Genomic DNA, 19,014 nt, shown 5'->3' on the forward strand with positions numbered 1-19,014 from the left:
GTCGAGCATCGCATACGAACTACGTTGTATCTCATTATATAATTTTCACCACGTTAAAAACGATGTGAAAACGATTCAATTGAAGTAAAATCAGACCATCCTAACACTGCTCTGATCGATGAATAGCTAATAATCAAATTTATAATTAGGATTCGTTATTGTGACCACCAAGTTGTTTGTTGGTTTTTTAGCCGACATTTCGCCACTAGGTTCTTTCCCGGATATGTTTTTAATCCTCCGCGGAATTCCATCGTTGCTCTCTTCCATTTTGAACACGCCGGTTGGGATTTCAACCAATGTCAAATTTGGAGTTTTATCAGCGTTATTTAGCCAAGAATATCAATGAATTATTCTCAGAAAGACCTCCAAATGGTGGTAAACGAATGGTTTTCCAACTGTCCACTCTCGGTGGTCAACAAATATCTACTTGTATCTTTAAATTGTGATTGTGATTGTTTTTCCACGTTCGCTTGGTACACATCGATAATCGAGCACGGTCTCGTCTTTGTGCACTTGCGCATCCATCTCAAACATGGGATCTGATTCACGTTTGAACATTTTATTATACTTATCGAAGTTGTTTGCACTAACATTTTTTCTCCAACGCCAATTGTTTCCTCATAAACGGGGATGTAAATGATTGCTCACAGACAAGTTCCCCCAATCGTTGATTTGTCGGCATTGTGGCTTTGCTTGCTATTTTTTACTTGAGAAGGTTTTCTTAGATCTTAAGATCTACCAGTTTATCATAGATTGATGGAAATGCCTTAAAAGAAATATTGGACAAATACGGGATGTGCAACACTTTCAAATTCAACTTGATGGAAACCGTTCGCATGCAAATATTTCCGAGAACGTTACCTGTTCTCATTCGACGTAATGTAGCTACGTAATCGACAACCGCAGAAATCACAACCATTCTTGGCTCTGTAACACCGTTAAATATTCTCTTCACCTTTTACTGAAGGCTTATTAAATTATGCATTGGTTTGCTCAGTGTCAGTGTCTATTATTCCAGTGAGCAACTGGAAAATAGTGTTCATTGATTTAATAGTGGGATGGATATTGCATGTTTATTTGCCACACTTGGTGGTTGACAAAATTACCGTGTATCAATTTTCAGTGGCAATAGGTACTGGAGTACGACCCGTTTTCTCTCCGCTATGATAGATAGCACACATGTCTGAAAGCACTTAATCTGCTTCTTCTCTTTACAGTAGTAGGTATGTTGGTGTACATTCAACCGACGAAGCTCTCATGTTAACGCAACATTCCGTGTATTCCTTTCTTTTAGTGTCCAGCGTACCAAAGTGTCTCAATGCAACGTCACTTAATGCGTCAGCTGTACAAGTATATTGGCAGAATACGGGAAGTGCAACACACTTTCAAATTCAGCTTGATGGTAATCTTTCAAATACTAACATTTCCGAGAATATTTCCTGTCATCCTGCAAAAGACTGCAGCTTCGTGATTATCAATCTTTCCGCCGGATCAGGACATAGCATCGCAATATTGGCTTCTTCAAGAGGAGTTCAGAATCCTTCATCCTGCTCATTATATGGAATTGCGAGTGAGTACTTAACATTAGACTTTCAAAATACCTGATTGAAAAGAATGACTATTCGCCCAAGTCAAATATTTGATGATTTTAAAGTATCAAAGGAAAATGTCATTCAGCAATATCTAGAACATGTACTTTGAAATAACAGCTATGAAATTGATTAGAAACTAATTGTAATTACTTGGTAGACCGATAGTGAGCCTCAAAAACATATACAATATCATTACATATCTACCAACACAGAAACGACAAAATATTTTTGCCTGCATGCGACCATTCGATATTGCCTTCACTTTTTAATATATTCTAATTTATATGATTTAAGTGAGGAATAGGAAACCCGTGTGTACTGATTTAATTGAAGGATCGAAACGGCAAGTTTTATTTGGCACAAATGGTGTTGGGCAAATGGGAATATTCTAAATATATTACCTTTTTCAACAATCCGTATTAGTTCATGATTCATTGCCTTTCACCATTAAAGATGGAATATATTCATGACAGAGCGCAAGGGAACGTGCGTCTTCCCGATACAGTAGAAGATATGTTTGCATAAGTATGAATAAATAAATTTCTTAGATTAATTTATATGACACTATTCCTTTCCATTAGTGCCCAACGTATGAAAGTGTGTCAACGTAACGTCACTGAATGCATCAACTGTGCATGTATTTTGGACAAATACGAGATGTGCAACACACTTTCAAATTCAACGTGATGGAAACCGTTTGTATGCAAATATTTCCGAGAACGTTACCTGTTCTCATTCGACACAATGTAGCCACGTGATCGACAACCACAGAAATCACAACCGTTCTTGTCTCTGTAAGACCTTTAAATGCTACCTTCACCTTTTACTGAAGGTTTATTAAATTATGCATTGGATTTCGCAGTGTCTATTATTCTAGTGAGCAAATGGACAATATTGTTCATTCATTTAATTGTGGGATGGATATTGTATCTTCATTTGCTACACTTGGTGGTTCGCAAAACTACCGTGTATCAATTTTCAGTGGCACTACGTACTGGAGTACGATTAGTTTTCTCTCCGGTATGATATATTGCACACATGTATGAAAGCACCTAATCGGCTTCTTCTCTTTACAGTAGTAGGTATGTTGGTCTACATTTGAGCGACGAACTTGTCATGTTAACGTAATGTTCCATGTATTACTTTCTTTTAGTGCCCAACGTACCAAAGTGTCTCAACGCAATTTCACTTAATACATCGGCTGTGCAAGTATTTTGGACGAAAACGTGAGGTGCAACACACTTTCAAATTCAACTTGATGGGAACCGTTCGTATGCTAATGTTTCCGAGAACATTACCTGTTCTCATTCGACACAATGCAGCTACGTCATCGACAAACTATCGGCGGGATCTGGACATAATATCTCAATCTATGCTTCTTCAGGAGGAGTTCAGAATTATATGTCCTGTCCATTATATGGAATATCGAGTGAGTACTGTACTATTTTTCTTTCAAACTATCGGATAAACGCACACTGCCAAGTCATCCTATCATGTATTTAAAGCAGAACACTATCATTTACGTGACAATAACAGCTATGATATTAATTAGAAATTTACTGTAAGTACTTGATGCACATATATTGGGTCTTAAAAATATATGCGATTTCAGTGTGTCTCTACCAAATATAGAAACCACAACCATTCATGGCTCTGTATGACCGTTCTATGTTGCATTTACTTTTTACTGAAGGTTTATTAAATTGTGAATTGGTTTTCACAACTTCGACTATTCTAGTGAGCAAATGAAAAATAGTATACACTGAATGAATTGTTTGATAGATATTGCATATTCATTTCCCACGCTTGATGGTGGGCAAAGGTTCAGTGTTTCAATTTTTAATGGCAACAGGTACTGGAGCACGACTCGTTGTCTGTCCACCATCAACATGTATGAAAACACTTAATCTGCTTCTTCTTTTCACAGTAGCAGCTATTTTGGTGTACGTTTGACTGTTGATCTTCTTATAAATTAACGCAATATCGCATGAATTACTTTCTTTTAGTGCCCAATGCACCAAAGTGTCTCAACGCAACGTCACTTAATACATCAGCTGTACAAGTATATTGGCAGAATATGGGAGGTGCAACACAATTTCAAATTCAACTTGATGGTAATATTTCGTATGCTAATATGAACATTGCCTGTCATCCTTCCAAAGAATGCAGCTACGTAATCAGCAATCTTTCCGCCGGATGCGCACATTCCATCACAATATTGGCTTCTTCAGGAGGAGTTCAGAATTCTATCTCCTGCTCATTATATGGAATAGCGAGTGAGTACTTAATAGTATTCTGTCAAAATACATGATAAATCGGAGACTGACAATTCATGCTTGTCAAATATTTAACGAATGGAAAGTTTCAAAGAAAATATCATTCAGCAATGTCTACAACATGTAAATTACAGCTCAAATTTATTTCTTATATGTGTGTGTGATTTTGATTTTTAACGTAGCTTTAACAATTTTTCAGTCATATCGCTACGATGTCTGCAATGTGGCAGTTTATAGTGATGTCTAGCACTGGGGCATCATGCCGCAGACATGTACCATGATGTCTCACCCAGTCACATTATCCTGACACCAGGCCGACCAGTCCTAACACTAACCTTTTAATGCTGAACGCCAAGCGAGGCAGCTGTTAATACCATTTTTAAGTCTCTGGTATGACTCTGCCGGGGATCGAACCCACGACCCCCCGCATCCGAGGCGGACGCTCTAACCACTAGGCCACCGGAGCGGTTATATTTCTTATAAATTTTGTGGAATGACTGAGAAAATGTTGAACTGAGCACCTCGGAGATCAGTCCAACATGCATCAGTTGTGATGTTTTATATACATTAAGACGAAAACAGCTAGAAAAACAAACGTTTGATGGTGTGCAAACATGACAAGACACACAATACGCAACAGTCGTGCGACAATAGCACAGACGTGACTCGATTACTGTATAAACGTGTATCAACGTTGCAGCTATGGGGGATGATTTTTTAACTCCTACTATATACGCATCCATTCCCAATTATTCTCAACCGAAAACAGAATCTACAGAAGTATTCCCAATTGTATACGTCGGTTTGATACTGTCTTTATATTTGTAAGGTATTATTATTTAATTTGGACAGTGTATTGGAGTAATAAGAAAACGGTATACGTTTGTTCAATTTCAAGAGCTATAGTATATGTTTAATTTGCAACACTTGTGATTTTGCAAACATTCATTACAAACGTTTTATACAGCAAACCTTATTTTTTCATGCAAATAACCTTTTTCCACTATCAAATAAGAATAATATGCATGGTAGAGTGTGACCTGTTTCTTCTCCTTGTAGTAAGATATAGCTTTGGTAAAAACTAACATCAAAGTCCACCTTTTCTTTCGCTTAGTTCTCAACGTAACTAGCTAATCTGACCCAGACCAAGCTTATGTTCAAGCAAAACACATATACATTCTTTTACCTCTGAGTTAAAGTTTTAAATAATTTCCAGGTAATTTTACATTACTTTTAGGAACTGTTTCTTTCTGTGTCGTGAAACCTTTATACCAAATTTAATAATTGTGATTTCCAATTCCGATCATCATTTGTATCCTTAATATGCAATGTAATGTATCTGTAAACATTAGCTCAGAAACGTAACCCTTTAAAGATATATTAGTGATTCACTTTTTCATCAGACATTTCATGCAGGCTTTTGTATCTGAATATTCCTGTTTTCTCGGATTTTACATTTCTTTCAGGATGGTTTAAAGCATATAAATCTAAACAATTATGTTTTTTATTCAAACATTGATGCACTATCTTATGTTAATTTGATAAAGTTTTGTTCACTTATTCTTCCATTATGCTTGCTCTGGTGTTCCTCTGCAGGTTATTATTTATAGCATTTTGCTTTTCGCACTACCAAAATCCAGCAAATTAAGGTGTTAATTAACACTAGAAAAACATAAGGAACGGGAAATAGTTGTTCTTATGATAATATCAGCGATTCCATGCAGTATTAAAATGATACAAGTTTTGGTACCCTTTCCGGGTTTAATTTAAACTGTTCCAAACAATTGATGATTTGATTAAACTTGCATGTGTTTCCATTTCCTTTTGTGACACACTCATTGAAACTTGTCACTCTTTATGTTGTCTTTTCTTCTATAACTGAAGTTTAATTCTGCATGCAGCCCCCTCGCAGCCTAAGGCCACGGCAAAATCAACTAGCACCAGCAGTATCCAGATTAATATAACCAAAGGAACAGGAAATGTTAATCAGTATGAAGTAACCGGTTGTACAAGTAATCATACGTGCACTACTTATAAAACCTCCTTCAAAGTTCTGATGCAAGATATGGAGATATATACGTTTTCAACCAAAGCTGAAGCCGGAACTTGTTTTAATTTTACTATTATTGCCCTGGTCAGTGCGAATGGAATGGACGCCAAGAGTACTGTATACAGTATTAATAACGTGTGCTACGGTAGGTCAACGAAACTATTGTTCCTTTCTTTCCAACACCTGCTTCTCATTCAACTTCTCTCTTAACTTCGGTTTCATTTCTTCTCTTTCAAAAAACAATATCGTTCAACACGTTGAAAACAAGTCAAAATAGTTTTGAAACAAATGGTTTTTCTTTGCCTATCGAGCTGAACCGTATTTGTATCAATATAATTTATACCTCGCAAATGTAGTATAGTTTTGGCACACAGCATGTCTATAAAGCTTCTTGACTTCTTGCTAATTCAACCATACTATACGTATCTAGCGGAAGTATAGCTTAGACAAATGTAATCACATTATCAATGCAGTAGTCATCAAAACATGGGGAAGATTTTTGCAGAATGTGAAATTACTCTATTTGCATATATATTTTTATGTAAGAGAGGTTCACAGTACTAAGTGCTTTCCAAGGAGCCTATTCGGAGCCTATAATCAAACTGTTCTTACATTTCCGTCCGTTACAACGTCAAAAAAAATGTCTCGTACAAAACCTCTTCCCATTTCAAAATTATCATTTTCGGAAAAACAGCATTGCCCGCATGTATCAACTTTACGCAAAGATAGGAGAACAGTGAAGACATCACACAGCAGAATATCTCTTTTGATGGGTTTAGACATTAAAAACACCCATTTAGATGTTTGGGTCAAATTGTCATGTCATTGTTGAAATATTTGATTACAACAGTACACTTAATTTGATTTTATGGACCCGTCCATGTGTTTAAATATGTTTTGATCATCCCAAAATGAGTCGCATTGATGAAGGATGGCTTCGAATACAGAAATAGCAATATGTCATAATCTTTACGTCACGTATCAAGCATCATGCAATTTATTCCTATATTCCTCATACTCTCACACGGAACAATTCAGAAATAATTGTATATAACTTAGAACTTATATATCGTCGATATGCATGAGTATATATTACAGTCTCTTTATTATTACCAAGATAGTGTAACATTATTTCTCCAAAACCTTCTTCTTCGTTGATGCTGATATTTTGAATGAAAAATAATGACGTGTTGAGACTTTAATTGAAACTACAATTGTGTGAAAGCATTAAACGGAATATCTTCTTGACTTAAATGCTGTGTAAATTAATTTTAGATAAAAGAGATTGTTTCAGACTTATGCGATAAATTGATCGCTAATATTTCTTTTCTATATTTTTGGGATTATTAGTCATTTTCTCCTCCATCGGTGATCAACAACAGTTAAACTTGGATTGATTTAGGGCCTTATTTAAAATTCGTCTTCCAACAAAATCTAGTACTGCCTCAGAAGAAATGTTGGTGATTGACTTATCGCGGCATATTTGATTGACATAGCAGATGACACTGTCGAAGCATTGTTGCTTCATGTGAGATGTCTTTGATTTGACAAAGAAAACAATTCTGCATTGTGTTATATATGTTAATGTCTACATTGTTGTCGATGTTGATAGGTAAAGAACAATCAGTTGATGTTTGTTCAAAACTATTTTCACTACTTTGTAATGTGCTGGATAGTAATGCTTTGTGAAGGAGTAGAAATGAAAAACGGTCCAATTCATTGGAAGTCTCCGTACTTCTCCTACGCTTACCTCTACCGATTTTTTAAAAACATATGTTCATTCGTATATATATATATATATATATATATATATATATATATATATATATATATATATATATATATATATATATATATATACCACCATGTTGGCCAATTCTGCGCGTCGGTTAATTCTGCGAAACGATACGTCATTTCTGTAAACATTGGATCACGTGTTATTTTGGGTCGAAAATCCATTTTGTATCAAGAACGAACGATCGTACTTTAATTAAGAAAGGTTATATTCATACAATGTACAAAACTATCCCGATTTCAGCTCGAAATGCGTATAAAAATATGATTTCTAAATGTCATCACGAAGACCCACTCCATGACCTTCTTAGACCTGTAAACCAGTCTTATTTACCATGTATATTTTAAAGTCATACCAATAAATATATAATATAAAAGATGGAAATCAATACCTTAAAAAAAATTCTGCATCTTAATCCAAGTTTCCAGTTTTGCAAGACATTGTCTCACAAGTACAAAATCGTCTGCTACCCAACGTGCCAACTTGCCGCTAGACAGAAACAGCCCAAAGTAATATATTTCATTTCTATAGCCCGACTGATAAGCATTACATCTTTACAAAGCTGTGCACAGAATAGGGCGACATATCGTGAGTCATGAAAACGCGAAGATAATATCCCGGCAGTCATTCTCCGTGGAGTACGTGGTGTATAGCTGATGGAATGGTTGGATAATGCACATTGCACTTTTTCTTCTTTTGACACGCCTTTCGGAGGCACCATACAGAAGTAAACATTGATGATATGATATGTTGGTTGTCTCCAAATCATTGGACTTGGAATAGGCATAAATTAACGTTTCCTGTTCAACCACTGACAAAACTTTGTTGCACAAGTGTTTCTGCATATGTGTGAGACCCACCTCTAATCATGATCTCCAATTTTGAATTCCCAATATAGGTGACAGGCTTTCTTAACTATAGTGGTTAGACTGCACTTTTGTGATGCAAACGTCACTTCACCACAAACATAGCAGAATTTATCTGAATTGTTCACACAAATGCAAGACATTTCTGCTCACTTTGGCTAACGAAAATGTGTTCCTTTGCAAAATCAAACACTGACATATCAGATAGTCCTACATTGTATGATTTCTGCAGTTGATATAGGGTAATTTATTCAGAAGAGTGATGTATGATTAGTTATGATTGCATCATCCATGACTTTTAAGAATAACATGATGCAATTCATATCATGTATGACACAATACCAGCTTCATATTGCATTATTCATTGTTTTCTCTAAAAAGCAGGTACTGTCTAAACCCAGGTATAGATTTATTTATAGATCCTGTAAAAGGTGTATTTCAGTCACTTCTGGTTTACATTGAGATCATCTCTCTTTACAACTCACTTATCCTACGCTATTCCTAAATCAATGGTCGTATATACTGAACCAGTATTATAGCTTTAAAATCATTTTCGTTCTAAGTGACCCAGGATTAGTAAAGTTTGACTACATTTATTCGGGATGCATTTTGGCTATAGACCAGTGTATAATCAATAGAGATCGTGGATGGTTCTCCCAAATTGAATTTAAAGTTTTAGACAAGTAACAAACGATGTAATTCCTCTGGAAATTATTTTAACTTATTCGGCACTATCAGACAGATAATTGTTCAACATATGCAGCCTGATAAGTAGCCACCCATCCCTCTGTATAGATAATGCTAACTGGACTGGACCTTATAGTGTGGTCAGAAAATTGTATATATTACTTTAGTGGTAGAGATCTGTGGCAGCTGTTCTGTAACGCTTTCGGATTTGGTTATGGTATTATGGTTACCCATCCTCTAGCTGGGAATATGAAAGAATATTTCAGTTAGCTTAAGAGCTTGACATAGTAGTGTGAGATGTGGTGGGAAATGTCAATGCATCAGAATCACATAGGATGGTAAAGAGTTGGGGTGGGTCGCGTTTCCGACAAACGTTTTACACCGCAGAGTTTGGTATGTTTCTTCTGCAGCATCTATGCTTTCTTCTATTAAATATTGTGATTCTGAGTTATTGTAACAAATAAAAGTCACGAAGACAAACTTTAAATACATGCACCTTCGTGCTATCTGACATAAATTATTATAATTTGTTTTGTCAAGATGCTACTTATGATCCTCAAAATGCAAATTAAACAGTAAAGTTTTCATTAATATTATCAACATTTATTGATTGTTACTATTGTTGTTTTTCGTGGCATTACTAGTATGATTATTATTATTAGCAGCAGTGGTAGAAGTAGTAATAGTAGTAGTAATAGTGGTTTAATAGTATTATTGATAAGCTACATTGAGCTTTTGTATATAACCCTATCTTGGCCAGACATTCTTCAAGGCCTCTACTTGACATGAAAATGCATATATTTGAAACTCTAGAAGTAAGATCACGTCAGAGGAATGTTTGAAATATAAGCAAATCGATTAAGTACTCATCATAAGTTTTCAAACTTCAAAATTTCAATAGACTTATATGACAATTATTGAGATGCATAACAATTTCCATATTAAAAGACTGTATTGTCATTTCAATGTAAATATTATCATGTTCTCAGACAATGAACTTAATTTGTAGACTTGGTTTCATCTTACATCGATCTAAATATATATTTCTCTTTAAATGACATATTGTACATTTCCTAGGATCAGATGGGAGAAACAAACACATTATATTCATTTTGAGGATGGTTTACATTCGATCAATCATTGTGTCAAGTTTGGTATTCAAAAGAAAAAAGAAAATCTCATCCAGCGGTTTAGGGAGAAATAAAACTATGGACAAACAAAGAGACTGACGGAGATCTTCACAAAAAGTTAGACACTAAAAGTCATACAAAAGCCACACAACATTCGTAGTTTCTTGCGATAGTGTTCTCACATGCATGTGTGTACATTAGTCAAGTATTTAATTCACATGGAGCAATTCTATATTTATAGGTCATACCCTATTCCTATCAAGAATGCTATTTAGTAAAACGCATAGAGAATATTCGTACAATGAGTTTGCATCTACATTGCATCAGAAAATTAGTTTTAGGACTTGTAAATGTAGCACAGAATAATGGATAAAAGTACTGCATAAGAGACATTCCATAATTGTGCATACTTGTTTCTAATCACTAGTCTATTTTTTTTTAATTGTCCAAACTCTGTAATTAAATAATTTTTTGTCTGCATTTTCCACCTTGAACTATTACTTGAATGGCATCCGAATTTAAATACATTGTGTCCATATATATAAACGCTATAATCTAATAACTTTATCAGCAAGCTCACATTTTCGTTATTTGTTCATAGCATCTTAGAAAATGTTGATAAATACGATGATCTTTGGCACCATCGTCGTCATCGTCATCGCAGCATCACGATGAAGATGCTCACAACGATCGAATGAACTCATTGATGTCGTTTCTTGTTCTAATTTATAATCAGTGCTTTACTTTGCGTATTGCAAACGTTCAAAAGTGTATCACCTTTCAGACTATTAGAACCTCCACACTTGGTACATCAGCACTTTTGAGAATGGAATTCATTCAGAACACCACTATAATTCAGTCGGTAAGCTCTATATTTTATATCTGTGATAAAACGTTTAGGAATTTTGAGATTTTCATTGACAATACTGGAAGTTCATTTTAAATTTTATCTTTGTATTCTAAAAAAATAAAGCATTTGTTGAATTTTACTAAATTTGTTGGTTTTCGCTCTTTTCTGTTATAGCGTCATGAACTTGCTTGTCCTGCACAAAATATGTATTTTCAGATTATCGGATAAAGTTACCTTGCCACCATTCAAATCTGCAGATAGATACTCTTAATTGGAAACTTGGCAAAATTCTTCGTGATCAGGAAAATAAAAAATAAATGTATTACATACTAAGAGTCAAAGCGGTTGTTACCGATCGAAACTATTGTTGAACTAGAGTTTGATCTTGATAAGGACGTTCTTTATATGTAATACATTACAAAGAGAATTTTTAGAGATGCTTCACTGTTTTGGTGCTGCAAAAACAAATTTATATTGATTGTCCTTCTTTTGCATATTGGACATGGTTAGTTGCGCAAGTACGTAGTATCATTCATGATGCAGCATGAACGATACGCGGGCTCGTGGTATTATTGATCCGCTGACCTCCTACTGTAAATACCTTCTCAAAATGAAACTTATAATGACGCCAGTTTCACCGACAATTGAACGATCAGATATAAAAATGAACCAATACTCGAAAAATGCAAACGTGTTCAGTCTGCTCTGACGCTTATATCCCGTACCTCACTATGGTTGCTGACGGGCTTTGATGTTGTTTACTACAACGATGGATATCCGGTTACGACGGTTCTCGATGGAATCTATTAAATTAATTAACCCGCTCTGCATGTACTGGCTCCATTGAGAACTGGTACAGTTAATTGTGTTGTCACACGTGCGACAGAACATTCTGCTGGCACAGCACGTGGTAGTAGTTTAACAGAATATCGACACAAGTTTAATTGGACCTGGCAAGTATCATGGTGGAATGGTCCCGTGTGGCGAGATGGTGCTAAACGCAAAGAACTTGCAGCGTAGAACTATGCGTTGAAATGGCCAAGCAAAATCACCACGCTAAATTGTGAAGTTATTCATTATTTTGTCAAATGCCTGTTATCAATCACCTTCAATTAAATCAATGATTCCTATAATATAAATGATATCACCAGTAATTATTTCGCGAATATGTCAGTTGCTTCCTCTCGTTCACTGAAAAAGCAACTGGAGGCCAACTCCAAAATATTTTCTCAAAACATTTAAGCGATTCTGCATATATATGGGTATGTCGGGTTTTAAGATACTAATTAGTGCTCGGACAATGTTTCAAGTGTCGATCTGGACGCTTGATATCCTGCGTTGTTTTCTTGGACCTGGCGAGCGGCAGTCATACTTGGAGCGAATTGGCAATCCCACACAGTACCTCGCGCGCATATCAATCAACAGGCCTCTACCTGTCAATAATTTCAATGGATTTGCCAAGCAGGCAGTAAATGTACTTGTCACGAAAATATTCATCGGGCGTTTCCAGCATGGTTTGGTCGACATATGAATCCTCCACGTGATAATGAAAATTCTAGAAATTTTCCGGGATGGCCTCTAACTTTTATGCTACTTTTTATGCTCGACGAGGGCAATTTAACAAGTTTAACAAATGTCATAAGCAATTATCACATACAAGTGACAGTAACAAGTCAGTCTTTCTGAGCCATCAATACATGCGCAGCGTATCGACATTTTAGACGCTAACGACCTCGGACCTATTCCTCACGGCCAGACCACGTTTAATGCATGGTTAAATTCAACATAGGCTCAGTAGCTCGTTTTGTTCGACCTTCTACTTCTCCGTGTGAGCATGAATATCTTCCCATGACGTCATGGCCCAATGTTTCAAGGAGACGGTATTACAGATTTTTTCGATTGCTTCTTGGGATTCATATAGATCGCCTGAGACAATGCATTCTTCAACACGACTGTAACGGTGTGCTGCATCAACATTTCCTGTGCATATTGAAATCATTAAGGAAATGTACGATTAAATCCTTTAACAATGACTTAATCTCGATGAACCCCTTTTTGTCCTCAGTGCATCTCTGATGGGCTGCGTTCCATCAACGTGGATACGTCTCTGTGTATTACGGCAACATTTCTCTTGCTTTTTGATGTCCAAATAATCGTTCGAAGAGTGTATGATTAATTTTTCAACAATGACTTGATCTCAATGAAGGCCAGTGAATATTTATTCAGTTCAATTATATCAACTCGGATATTGTCCGAAAAATTGTCGACCCGGATGAACCTGCAGAAACTTTGGCCATGTCAGTGGTTCCCGCGCGTAGCCATTATTGTATCGATCGGCAACATCGACAACGGAGGCATCAACTCTCTTATAAGATATACCTAGCAGCGTAAATCAAGTCACAGGAATAATTAATAACCTAAAACTTGACTTTAAACACCGATTCCAGTGTGTGGTTTAATCACTAGTGGATATATGAACTGCTTCTAAAATCAACATTGAAATAAGAGAAGGGAACTAAATGAGGTTAATATATCAAGTCTTTATTGATTTTCATCTTCCAGTGTGATTGGATGCAAAATATTTATATTACCAAATGCTATAATGAGGTTCAACGGGTTTGATAAATCTAACCGGAGTATATATCTTAACAACAACGAGACCATAATGTTTCCTCCCGGACGATAAATATCATTATTGTCTTGAACGTATGTCAAAGTAAACATGAAGCAATTAATAATTACTACCACGATAGATCCTAAACAATATCAATGACGCAGAGACACAATTGCGTGCCGAGATTAGTAAACGCAAAATCATTCTTCATCAGTACAAGCTTGTGAGTGGTAACATAGATGTCGCATGTGGTATCGCAATCGCGCCCACGATGGAGCTTGGTAAAACTGGAATAGCCACCTCGATGACTGTGGCCATTGGAGTTTCCATGGGTGCTAATTCAGCAGTGGCGGGTGCAATTACAGCCGTGGGATAAACAATTATAAATCCGACTTCATAGGTGAATAAATGGTAAAATTAAGATAACGATATAAGCACAACGTTATCTGTGTAGTGTTACTAAATTGTATTCGGATGCCTTTAATAACATCCACATTAAAAGGAGAAATACAGTGCCGTGATGGCCGAGCTGAGAATCTTTAATGCGGTTAATACACAATGAAAACCAAAAACAGCGACAAGTCCTTGATAAGGAAATGCATCATTTCATTAGGGCAAATAGGCCCTTATTTTAGTTACATCTTTTCTTACCTTCACCAATACGGCCAGCTTATATATATATATATATATATATATATATATATATATATATATATATATATATATATATATATATATATATATATATCTATATCTATATCTATATATATATATATATATCATATGTGACAAGTTGGCTCACCTCCGTAGCTCGTTTTTATAAGCGTTCTCTTTGTCCATGTTTTATATAAAACATATCTTCAAATAATTTTAAACAGAAGATGGTCGAGATCCGGTTGAGCTTATCTATGCTATCTCCTTGAGAGTACAGATATGCTGCCATCATAAATTGTTACCTATAATTATTTAACGACCAACAAACGTGTCTCAAGTCATTATGCGTGCATGGTCATGTATTTATCAATTGACATATTTGTCAGCGTTGACTTTCAATTTAGATATGCAACTCAAGCTAAACTTGACCGGCTCCTTAATTAATATAGAAAGACTATTTTTTTCGCATAGTTGTTTCGAACCTGACGTCTCTCGCGAGCCTGCGTTGTATTACAAGAACCTCATCATAATCATCATCTTTATCATCATCTTTATTTTCTTCCATAGAAGATTGTATGATATAACAATAAATCATCTAAATACAATCTATAAAAAAAGTATTTTAAAAAAGAAAAAGAAAAAACATTAAAAGAAAATAAAAAATGAACATCACAAAACAAATTCTTACAGTATATCAATCAACAAAGTGTTCGTCAACTGCATTAGTTGCAAGTTTCAGTACCTTATTTGCAGAAGGTAGATGCACACTGCATGACAAAGTATACTGCATACAGGGCGAATAGCTTGGAGTTTTCTTTGTGGACTACACCTGCTGGTAACCTTTTTACCTAGAAGATATTGTAGCTGCAGCTCATCTTCTGCATTAAATAACGTAATGTGCAGACGACTCATGTATCAGTAAGAAAATCCCAGAAAGAGTTTCTGAAATTCGACATATAAGCAACACAACAATGAAGTATCAAGCTGTATAAATATTCACACATTTAATACACATATCGAGCTGTGTTTGAGGAACAGCAGCCCACAGTTTAGCTACTGATGTAAGTACCTTAATGTGCTGTCTGGTTTTAACCGACTGCCACAATGAGGCAGGTCGTAAGTATTAGTGTATCGAAGAGAATCTATCAAAACTTGCTTGATTAGACAAACAAACTCTCCAGAGGCCATTTTGAAGACCAGCAATTTTTGACCTTACAATTTCTTTCCAATTTTGTTTCTCTGGAATTTCGGAATGATACAAATAATCAGTTAGATACTCGAGCAAGTCAAACTTCTGTAACGTATAATATAAATTTGAAATTAACCCGTAGCTTGACATGCATCTGCTCAAAGTGAAGTGAAATAACACAACGTTAAACACACGTTTAGTATGTACGTTATTAGGCATCAAACACAATCTGTGTAAAAACATCAATTTTCTTCTATCAGTTTCTGACTGCGCTGATGTCCATCCTAGCATTCCCAAGGCGATGTCTGATCTTGCATGTGTTGGGAAGCCTTGTAAATGTTTGGCAAAATACCTCAGAGTTTTATCCATTGAAGAGAGGTCACTTTTGAAATGTTACACCATAGTTCACTTCCATAAAACATTGAAGGAAAATCACTTTTTTTATTACATTTGCAGCCACTAAAGGATTTAAACCATTCGGTGTAATGCCAATACCAAACAGACCGTAAAATATTTGTTTTCCTTTCTTACATGCATCCAGTGTTGCGTCATGCGAAGTTAGCTTTGAGTTAATCCGGTGAACAAGGTGTGTTGCCGAATCAGTAACCGGCAAATATGACGGGCCAAGATACCATTTCATATTGACATAATTCTTGTATTGGGGACCAAAAATGATAATGTATGACTTTGTGACACTAAGCTCGAATAGCCACGTATTACTGTAGGCATATGCTATATCTAACAGCTTTTGTAGATTGCTAGGATATATAACCCAAAGTGAAATGTCATCAGCTATGGTTGGATTTACCACAGCTAAGGATCCAATCTTGGCTCCAAATCCACTATTTTCTAACTGTAGCAGCAAGTCATTTATAAATATTGTGTACAATCTAACCATCTAGGCTATATATCTAACCATCTCTATAGATGTAGATAAATAGATGTAGAGGTTCGATTATATGTCCAAAGCATCGCATGTTATTAATTGAAACATGACACCTTGTGCAAAATTCTGTCAGTTTATCCGCTTTTGAGATATTAAACAAGATTACAGAAGGTACAGCGAGCAGAATTTACAGGATATGGTTTATAAGTTTCTATGAAACATACATGTGCTTAGTACTCTAGCTGTTAGAATATATTATCCATAAATTAATGCAAATATAGATTTTATACTGTAAATGAGACTGTGTCCTCTATCAGATACGGCGCTACATCAAAGATTTTCCTCTAGATCTTTTGCTCACATCCAGAGACATAGAAACACCTTTATCAGGCTCTATCCTCTTATTTAATGTGAAATGGGTGCAATGTTGTATATAATAATTTTGCATATATTTCGATCATTTCCTGTCAATGCTTTATCTAGGACATCTTAATTCGTGCAATTAATTTTAAAGTAGTTTTAACAATTTCCGGCCTAGACATCTAGAATTGAATAGAGAAATATATTTCGGTTTCTTTATTCTGTGTCGACAGCTCAGATGGCCTAAGTGTTTAAGTATCCACCTCGGATGCGGGAGGTCCCGGGTCGAAATCCAGGAAAGGTCATACCAAACATTCATAAAAATGGTTAAATCTGCTGCCTCGTTGAAGAAGCTAGTGTTAGGGCTGGTCGGCCTGGTGTCAGGGTAATGTGAATGGGTGGGACATAATGATACGTGTCTGCGGCATTACGTTCCAGTACCAGACATCACTATAAATTGCCACACAACAGACATCGAAGCGATATGACAGCAAAATTGCTGCAGCTGCGTTAAAAATCCAGATCACCCACACCCACACACATACACACACATACTCCTTCAGGATGTAAAAGGTTTTTGACAAACACAACTAAACTATCACGCCACTGTGATGGATATGGCAAGGATGGAACAAAATCAAGGCATAAATTACAAGTTCAGAAATAGGGCATAATGCTTAACGTCGGAAATATGTCACTTGCACATCAGTCCAGCTCCTATATTGAGATTGCATATTTTTGCTTTTACGATGCAGGGAGAGTAAATGATTGCACGGTTCATATTCTTAATTATAACTTTAATTCTTCGTGAACGTCTAACTTCGCTGAAAGAATCCTTACCCATTACAATTCGTGTATATTTCCATATATCATTCAATTACAGAAATCATTAAGTTAATTTTATCATGTTTTCCTACCACTCTGGCTTTCGAGGTCATGTGTGGTCATTAAGTATATTGGTATATAAATGTTCGTACACTACTATAGTCTTTACAAGGTCAATTATGAGTGCAATGTTAAAGAAATGTCATAGTAGTACACGGCGCAGTCTAGTATACATCATAAGGTACATGGTATGGCTCGGATTACTAATACAGGTAACGTATCGTGAATGGAGCGTACAAGAAACTAACTGTCCTAACTGGTTAAATTAAAACAAAGGGGAAGAAACTGTAGTGACAAGCTTCTCTAGGTGAAAAATATTTTAATGTAAGCATCATTTTTCCAAAATTCCAAAACATTGAAATGCCACACATTATAAATATTGCAGTCTAATAGCAATGGCTTTATTATTTTCGAATTCATAATTAAGTGACATACAATTTCACTGCATTGACTTTTATCACAGCAGTAGTAGTAGTAATATTGCCAGAGGGAACCAAACAAATATACCTACATAATCAAAGTAATAATTATAATATTATGTTGACAAAAATGTTTGGGTGCATCAATGAAGAATACAAATAAAATTACAAATATATTGTAAAATAGTAAAATAATTGATATTTGTATCATAATGTTAGAAAGAAATATGTTCAGATTTTAAAATCAAGAAATAATCTTAGTGACAATGTTATTTTCGTACGACGCTTAAGCTTATATTTAAGAATTATCTGTACAGTATTTCCAATAACAGTAATGATACTGTCTACATTATATATTGCTTTTGAGGTTAATTAAATTTATGGCATGTTAAAAGCTTGGCAAATATGAATAACCTATATTTCCTTGGTTACGAAACTTCTATTTATACACTTATAAAGATTTACTGTGTAAAATTTATCATATCATATTAAAATAATAAAAATATATACTCTACTATTATTACACATTTATAATTTAGATAATAACAACATCTTTATAATACAGAGAATCTGTCAATATAGTCTCGTGATCATTTTTAATCTACCGGTTACAACTGCTGGCGTCGTGCATGTTACAATACAGCTCTACGGCGTTTTTGAAGAGCAAGAGTGTCAGTGTAATAACCATACACTTTACGATGTACATTAGGCTGTGCTATAAATAGCATTTCTTTAGCATTGCACACGCCAAATAAATATAC

General features: G+C 35.4%; 1 long non-coding RNA gene across 2 annotated transcripts in view; it reads left to right on the plus strand.

Moving 5' to 3' along the window:
* The first annotated feature begins 1,303 nt into the window (after window positions 1–1,303).
* Window positions 1,304–19,014, plus strand: part of LOC149772926 (uncharacterized) — an 18,009-nt gene continuing 298 nt past the window's right edge. Inside the window, exons 1-4 of one of the 2 annotated variants that reach the window (XR_016417536.1) lie at window positions 1,304–1,570; window positions 2,746–3,021; window positions 3,599–3,868; window positions 5,770–5,996. This is a non-coding gene — a long non-coding RNA (uncharacterized LOC149772926). Of the gene's footprint in view, window positions 1,571–2,745; window positions 3,022–3,598; window positions 3,869–5,769; window positions 5,997–19,014 lie in introns of those variants that run through there. The other variant, XR_016417534.1, reaches the window with a different exon arrangement.

Source organism: Sinohyriopsis cumingii, unplaced genomic scaffold (genome assembly GCF_028554795.1).
Source record: "Sinohyriopsis cumingii isolate HCF-2022 unplaced genomic scaffold, ASM2855479v2 utg000972l, whole genome shotgun sequence".
NCBI classification, from domain to species: domain Eukaryota; kingdom Metazoa; phylum Mollusca; class Bivalvia; order Unionida; family Unionidae; genus Sinohyriopsis; species Sinohyriopsis cumingii.